We start from the raw sequence: 8,716 nt of genomic DNA on the forward strand, positions 1-8,716 counted from the left end.
GCTCTCCAGGTACAAATGTTGTGATCTCTGACTGACGACCGGGCGAGACTCGAGTAAGAGATGTCCAAACGAGCTCCGGCAGGGCGGGCCAAGGCGGAGCGAACGGACGCCCTTCAGGCCGCCAATGACGAGCTGAGAACCAAACTGATGGACGTCCAGTTAGAACTTCAGCAGGAGAAGAACAAGGTGAAAACCTCAACAGACAGACACTGCCTGCCTCCCTGCCTGCCTCCCTGCCTGCCTCCCTGCCTGCCTCCCTCCCTCCCAGTTTTCCCGATGTAGATTAGACATGCGTGTGCCATGACTGTGTCAGCCTACATCAACAAATGCACCGAGGACGTCAGCACCACTAAGAATATCATCACCCGGGGCAACCAACGACCCTGGATGACTGAGGAGGTACGTCAAACGCTACGAGCGCGGAACTCTGCCTTCAAGTCTGGCGACAAGGAGACACTGAGGACAGCGAGAGCCAACTTGAACCGTGCCATCAGGATAGCGAAGCGAGACCGCAGTCGAAAATTTCAGGATCGTTTCCACGACGTCAAAAACATCAGGAGTATGTGGCAAGGCATACGGGCGATTACAGACTACAACTCACCCTCCCCCCCCCCGGTGGGTGTAGTTGATGCTGACTTTCTAAATGGTCTAAATAACTTCTTTGGGAGGTTCGAGGCACTAAACGGCACTCCAGCAGTTAAAACTGTCCCCCATCAGGAAGAGGAGGTACTCTGCCTTGACTCCGCCGATGTGTTGAAGACCCTGAGGAGAGTCAACCCCTGTAAGGCCCCTGGCCCCGACAACATTCCTGGGCGTGTGTTCAGGGAATGTGCAAGTCATCTGGCTGGGGTCATCACAGACATTTTTAACACCTCGCTGGGCCAAGCCACAGTGCCGGCGTGCTTTAAGACTGCCTCCATCATTCCGGTGCCGAAGAAACCTCAAATCACCTCATTTAATGATTACCGGCCTGTTGCACTGACTCCGGTTATGATGAAGTGCTTCGAAAGGCTGCTTAAAGGTCACATCGTTTCCAGACTCCCCCTATTATTTGACCCGTTCCAGTTTGCCGACCGGCAAAACCGCTCCACTCAGGACGCCATCTCCTCCGTTCTTCACCTGAGCCTGGCTCACCTGGAGGAGAAGAACACCCATGTGCGGAGGCTGTTCCTGGACTTCAGCTCAGCGTTTAACACCATCATCCCACAGCATCTGGTAGGAAAATTGGAACACCTGGGCTTCAACACCCCCCTTCGCAACTGGCTGCTAGACTTCCTCACCAACAGACCTCAGTCAGTCCGGGTCGGACAGAACACCTCTGATGTCATCACCCTCAGCACAGGCTCCCTTCAGGGCTGCGTCCTGAGCCCCCTGCTGTGCACCCTGATGACACACGACTGCGTCCTCAGGTTCACCACCAATCACATCGTGAAGTCAGCAGACGACACAACGGTGGTGGGGCTCATCAGAGACAACAACGACCTGGACTACAGAGAGGAGGTGGAGCAGCTGGTGGGCTGGTGCAGAGAAAACAGCCTGATCCTGAATGAGGAGAAGATGAAGGAGATCATCGTCGACTTCAGGAAAAAACAGCCTCACCACGCTCCACTGATCATCAACAGCTCAGCTGTGGAGGTGGTCAGCACCACCAAATTCCTGGGGGTCCACATCACAGAAGACCTCACCTGGACTATGAACACTACGGCACTGGTCAAGAGGGCACAGAAGCGCTTGTACTTCCTGCGGAGGATGAGGAGAGCCCACCTGCCCCCACCCATCATGAGGACGTTCTACAGGAGCACCATAGAGAGCATTCTGACAAGCTGTCTCTCTGTGTGGTGTGGAGGCTGCACCGCCTCCGATTGGAAGAACGTGAGGAGAGTGGTGAGGACAGCAGAGAGGATCATAGGGGCTCCTCTTCCCTCCATTCAGGACATTTCATCTCAGCGCTGCATGTCCCGTGCCCGTAACATCATCAATGACCCATCACACCCCCACCATGGACTGTTCTCCCTGCTGCCCTCTGGGAAGAGGTTTGCAGCATCCGCTGCAGGTCCACCAGGTTCTGCAACAGCTTTTTCCCTGCTGTCATCAGACTGTTGAACACTAGAACTGTTGAGCTCTAAACTGAACTCTGCATCACACATTCACAGAACTGTACTTTATGACACTACGGACCTCTATCTTGCACTATCTCGCACTACCAACTTTACTGAACTTGTATAAACCCTTTAAATAGAAGTTTAATACATGGTTTAGCATTCCTCTGCACACTCTTGAATACTGTTTTGCCTACTTGCACTATTGCATAATTATCACTGCTGCACTTTATACTTATTTTTAATATATATATATATATATATATATATAGTATATATGTATATATATATATTTTCATAGGATATGTTACTTCTATTCAACTGCAATATCACTACTTTGTTGTAAGACGTATGCAACGGAATTTCGTTTTGTATGCACCATGTGCAGACAAGATGACAATAAAGTTTGTCTAAGTCTAAGTCATGTCAGGTCAGCTGTCTGGAGAGAGAGAGAAGTCAGGACCTGCGGGCGGAGCACCACCGTGCCACCGCCGCCATGACGGAACTCAAAAGCAAACTCCATGAGGAGAAGCAGAAAGAGTTAGCCATTACCAGGGAGACATTACTGCGGCAGCATGAAATGGAGCTGATGAGAGTGATCAAAATCAAAGATGGAGAGATCCAGCGACTGAATGCCTTGGTCCTCAGCCTGAGGGACGGCTCCATGGACAAGGTGATCCGCTCTATCCGTGTCTGACTATCCGCACGCCACGTCGGGCTTCGATGCGGCCGCTACCGTATTGTGTAGCTTGTCCCCAGTAAGCGTCGCGGCGCTCCGTTGCGGTCTCAACGGCCCGGTGTGGCGCAATGTCTGCTCAGGTGAGGAGGGGGGGCGCTTTGCTGGCGGAGGTGGAGGAGACGCGGCGGTGTCGGGAGACCGAGCGGTGTCGCCTCCACCAGGAGCGCGGAAGAAGCCCTGGCAGCGGCCCAGCAGGCCTGGCAGTCCCGAGCGGCCGAGCTCCGATCGGCTCATCACCAGCATCGGGAGGAGCTGAGCCGAACCAAGAGAGACTGCGAGAGGGAGATCCGCCGACTGGTAGGACTGATCAGATGCGCGGTGCGTGGCTATGTTCCCAATTTCGTTGTATACCTGCAGTGCAATGACACCTAAGGCATTCTATTCTATTCTATTTCACAAGAAGAAAATGTCCGGTTGCTCGCTTCGCTTTTGTCACAGCAAAGGTGTTCTAGTCGATTCCAGAAAAAAATTGGCCGGTTGCTCTCTTTGTTTTTGTCACAATTCTGGCAAATGAGTTTGCCCGCCTGCCTGAGCGCTCCCCGTTTGTACATCCAGACGGATGAGATCAAGCTGAAAGACAGAGCGGTTAGTGTTTTGGATGAAGCCCTGGGGCCGGCCACGTCCACCGCCTTCAGCTGCAGACTCAGGCTGCCGAGCAGCAGATCGCTGCCCTGAGGGATTCCCAAAGGGCGGGCCTAAACTACCCTGGAAGTGGGGTCAACGCCGCTACTAGCAATCCTCTTCATTGCGTAAGCCACCTCATCACACACTTGCAGTACGCATGACTTAGTTCGTTGCTGGAGGAAGGTAGCACAAAAACAGTTTTGAACTTTGAACGAGTGCTTGTGTGTGTGTGTTGCGGGGCGTTTTCAGTCTCAGGAGGATCGGGACACGCGACGGTTTCATCTGAAAATCGCTGAGCTCAGCGCAGTCATCAGGAAACTGGAGGATCGAAACGCCCTGCTTTCTGAAGAGCGCAATGAACTGGTAATTTATTGACGGCACGCTTGAAGGTTTGCGCTACGTTTGATGCGCGCCATCCAGCGAGGCACCCATTGCGCTTGCTTATTAGTTGAGCGGCGCGGCGAGTCGGTTGCCTGGTAGATGTCTTTTATTGGGAGCCAAAGCCACGATTCCGTTCAAACCGATGCAAAAGGAATGGATACGTTCTGGCCCGCGTGTTGTGCGTCTTTCACATCCCGCACTTCATGCTTGCAGCTAAAGCGACTGAGAGAAACAGAAAGCCAGTTTCTGCCACTCCTGTACAAAAACAAACGCCTGAGCAGGAAGAATGAAGAACTCTCGCTGGTGCTGTGTCGCCTTGAAAACAAAGTGCGCTTTGTCACCCAGGAGAACGAGGAGATGGCAAGCTTGGTAAGTCGACGCGGACAACGGCGGCGTGCCAACAGAGTCCACTGCATTTGTGTTCCACAGAGAAGGCCTAGTTCGCTCAATGACCTGGACCGCGGTTGCGGCCAGCAGGACGGTGAAATGGAGTTCCTTCAAGTTGTGGAGCAGCGGCACATCATCGACGACTTGTCCAAGGTCTTCAGGCAGGCGACTCGGTGCACGTACGGCAGCGCCGCGCTCGCTCGCTGTCGCCAGGAAACCTTTTCCGTCCAAAGCTTGGCCGGCGGCCGCCATCCAAAAAATTGGCCCCTTAAATTCCGACCTTTCAAGCAGGAGCATTGTGCGCACGCGTTTGAACACGCTTTAGACTTGTTTTGCCGTTTTCAGCAGCTCAAAGCTCCCGTTTTGTCAGCGCCTTTGCCACTCGCTGTGCGCTGAAAACGACGGACTTGCCCGGCTGCTCAGCCCGTCAACCATGAGCCGCGAGCGCGACGTCATTGTCCGTAGGCAGCTAGTGGCAAAATGCACCCTGTTAGAGTTGCGCTCGCTCCAACTTATTTTGCAAGAACCACACGGGAGACAAGTAAGTTCTTTTGGACACCTGCAGGTGGAGAGTCCATCCGTTGTACGAATGAAGTCTGACTCTCGGCTCCTGCACGAGCATTTTAATTAAGAGAAACAGGGTGGGTGTAAGAGTGGATTGAATAGAGGAAGCCCTTGACCTCTAGTCAAAACATAGCAAGGGGTGTTTTACGACTTTGTGTAGGAAGGGATAAGCGATAGGGATAAATAAGGGATAAATAATATTATTTATTACAGGTCGCAGTCAAAGTCAAAGCAACACAATGATACGATAAAGATAATCTGGAAAACCCTGACACACCCTGTAGTTGTCACTTTTGGAAAAGACGAGCGTCCCTCCAATCATCGCCGGTGACGTGTTTTTCAGGCTCTGGAGACAGGAGCTCATGTCAGAAATGTCATTGTGAGTCGCGTTTGTTTCTGCGCCGGAGCCGTTCGTTCCCTTTGCATCCAAAGAATCTCAAAGGCGGATTATTTGTGTCGACAGGAGAGAGATTTGCTGCTACGATACCGACGTCGAGAATCTCTGAGGAGGAACAAAGCGTGAGGTCCTGCAAGGTGAGTCTGTTTGTTTGCGGCTGCTTGGTGTTGCGCAAGATGAAATGGCCTTTTTCTCGCTATTGTTCCTCTCGTCGATTCATCGTGAGGTGTCGCTTCAGTTTGTTCAGAGAGATGTTTGCTTCCGCGCCCGCAGGTCATCGAAACATTTTACGGCTACGACGAAGACGTGTTGGTGGACTCGGACGGATCGTCCTTGTCTTTTCACACCGACAGAACCCCCGACACGGAACCCGAAGAGGTAGCCCGCCATTTCTGCCAGCGTATTGGCACCAAACATTCCTCTTCAGCCTGGAATCGGACTCGTCTTTGCGTCGCGGGTGCTTTGTCGCCGGTCTGACTGATTCTGGTACTAGTGCTGTGTTGCATTGGTGTGTGCATGAAGAGGCGGAGCTTCGCTACCGCCAGCTGACGCAAGAATATCAAGCGCTGCAACGAGCCTACGCTCTGCTAGCCCAGACCAGCGAAGGGGACTACGACGCCGAGAAGGAGATCAAGGTGGCGCCCCTTCCCGCAACCCCCGGCCGGGTCGCAGCCTCCCCGTTCTCACCCAGCCTCGGGTGTTCTCTGGTCTGAAAGGAGGAGGAGGGAGGCTCCCTCCTCCTCCTTTCAGACCAGAGAAAAGCTGATGGTAGAAATGGGTCACTATCAAAGCAGAGTAGCAGATCTGGAGTCAGCGCTGAAGCAACAAGGACAGGTAAGCTCATCAATGAGCACACCTTTTTCTCAGACAAAATAGCTACATTCTTCAGTCACTCATCCGTCTGGCATTACTGGACCAACCCCCCCCCCCCCCCCCCCCCCCCGAACGTGGCTGGGAAAATGCGGAGAAAAGCAAATGTCATTTTCCAGTCAACCAAAGAATTTGTGGATGAAAATGACACAACATTCCAAAGCTGTCCACGCGTTTGTCTCTTCTAGAATGTCAAGTGGGTGGAGGAGAAGCAGCTGCTGCGTCAGAGCAATCAGCAGTTGGCCGAAAAGGTGACGGAAAGAAAGGCGCTGGGCGGAGTCGCTTGGCGTCACACCTGTCGGGAAGCCCCGCAGATGAGGTCTGACTGTCTTTTCAGGTCAGGCGGATGGAGGCGGAAGAAGCGCGTCTGAAAGAGCACATCCAGGATATCCGAGACCAAAACGAACTGCTTGAGTTCCGCATCCTGGAGCTGGAGGTGGGAAGACTCGCACAAGCGTGTTGAGGCCAGAGATGTGACGGACGGACGGACGGACGGACGGACGGATGCATGCCTCTGCCTTTCAGGAGAGGGAGTGGCGCTCCCCCGTCTTGAAGTTTCTGCAAGTCCGTTTCCCAGACGGCCTCAGCCCTTTGCAGATCTACTGCGAGGCCGAGGGCGTGAGCGTACGTAAGGCGTCCCTCGCAACCCTAACCTTAACCCGAGGTCCCAGAACACCTTACATTGCTCCTTGCGCCTTTCCCCCGGACATCGTCATCAGTGATCTGATGAAGAAGCTGGACATCCTGGGCTATAACGCCGTAAGTGTATGTCGAACTCCTTATGTTCGCACTCCACGAGACTCGGCGGCTCAAATGTGACTTTTGGAAGGCTTTGCGCTGAAAGAAGCTTGTTGACGCTGTGCCTTTGGGCTCTTGCAGAATCTCACCAACGAGGAGCAGGTGGTCGTGATTCACGCCAGGACCCTTCTCACCCTAGCCGAGAAGGTAACGCGCACGTCCACGCACGCTCTCGCATTCTGCTTATGTGACAGCAGCCTTTCCTCAGTGGTTAGAATACATCAAAGTGACCAAGTCAACACTTCAACAGAAGATGTTGGACATTGAAAGTGAGAAGGTAGACAGACACGCGACATCAGCCAAGGGGAACTCCGGCAATGTGCCCCAACAATTCTGACCTTGAGCTGTGCTAGGATATGTTCTGCAAGCAGAAGGGCTACCTGGATGAAGAGTTGGACTTCAGGAAGTGTTCCATGGACCAGGCTCATAAGGTAAGCCGCCCTCAAATCTCCCGCCGGACCACTGATGGACGAGGATTGCGGCCCAGAGGATCCTGGAGCTGGAGGCCATGTTGTACGAGGCGCTACCGCAGCGGGACTGCCCCGCCACGGACGGCGAAAAAGCCAGCCACGCTGGCGTGAATGACGTGCTGACGGCGGATCAGAGAGAAGAGCTTAGGAGCGCCGTGGACCAATGGAAGCGAGCCCTGATGTGCGAGTTGAGGGAGCGCGACGCTTGCATCCTCCAAGAGAGAATGGATCTGCTGCACAGCGCGCAACAGGTAAGGGCCCAAAGCCAGCCCGGCACTTACTTGCACGCTTACTGGCTTTTGAATGCCACTTTCCATTTGTCCGTCCTAGAGGAACAAAGAGCTGAAAGAATTCATCGAAGCTCAGAAGAGACAAATCAAACAATTGGAGGAGAAGTTTCTGTTTCTCTTTCTATTCTTCTCCTTGGCCTTCATTCTGTGGCCCTAACACCAGCTGGTGAGTGAGCTCCAGCGGCACCGCACTCGACACCTCCGATACACTGCCAGCCGGTCTCAGACGTTGGCAGACGCTCCGATGCCAACGTATACCCCCCGCCACGGTGACAGAGGCACCGCGTCACACCGGCGCTCATCCAATCAGAAGGCAGGAAAAGCAAATTCACATGCAGGGCACTTTTGAACCAGAAGAGAGCGCCACAAAAAACGGTTGTTGCCCCAAACGCGCACTAAAAAGGGTCAGAATAACAAGAGTCCCACTGGCCAGCCGGGGCCACCCGTCCAGCTGTTTCTTCAGGGGGGAAAAAAATTGGAGTCACCGGTGAGTACATTTTGCATTTAGCTCTGCTTTTCTGCTTCTGTCTTCAAGTGTGTGGCATCCTGCGATCAAAGAGTCAGCCAACCCCAAAGCGGTTGACCTCAACGTCCCACCACCATGCCTACCAGAGCAGGTGACGTGATGCTTTGGACAACCTTCCGTCTCAGATGCCCAAAAGTACTCTTTGCCACATCTGCGGCAATACGGTGTCTTTTCAAAGGTGCAAATAAATCCAGCGTGGGCGGAACACGCACGTCTTCGGTTTTTCCCGCTTTGTTTGTGTGACAGCTGTTGTGAAAATTTTATACAAATAAAGTTGTATAGTACAGGTTTGGCCAAGCCGCAACTCCCGAACCGCATGCGGCTCTTTTATGTTCATATCAACATTTGTGTGTGTGTGTGTGTGTGTGTGTGGGGGGGGGGGGGTTGTGCGTGTTGGCTTCACTTGAGTTCAATTTGGTATTTTGGTCAAAAGCGCATGTGGTGAAATTCCACAAAGTAGGATGGGCAAACACATTTCTTTAAACTATGAGTGTCAATTGGGCTCTCGAAATGGCAGGGAAAAGATGCACAGCAAAACGAAAATACGTAGATGAACACAGGACGTTTTAAT

The 8,716-nt window shown here is 53.0% G+C and overlaps 1 long non-coding RNA gene across 1 annotated transcript; it reads left to right on the forward strand.

Annotated features, from left to right (window-relative positions):
• Positions 1-7,661: 7,661 nt before the first annotated feature.
• On the forward strand, positions 7,662-8,363 carry LOC148378907 (uncharacterized). The gene is made up of 2 exons (XR_015855545.1): positions 7,662-7,785; positions 8,155-8,363. It is a non-coding gene; the product is annotated as an uncharacterized LOC148378907 (long non-coding RNA).
• The last annotated feature ends 353 nt before the right edge of the window (positions 8,364-8,716 follow it).

This window comes from Syngnathus floridae, unplaced genomic scaffold (genome assembly GCF_059516105.1).
Source record: "Syngnathus floridae isolate MCC-2025c unplaced genomic scaffold, RoL_Sflo_1.0 HiC_scaffold_24, whole genome shotgun sequence".
Lineage (NCBI taxonomy): Eukaryota > Metazoa > Chordata > Actinopteri > Syngnathiformes > Syngnathidae > Syngnathus > Syngnathus floridae.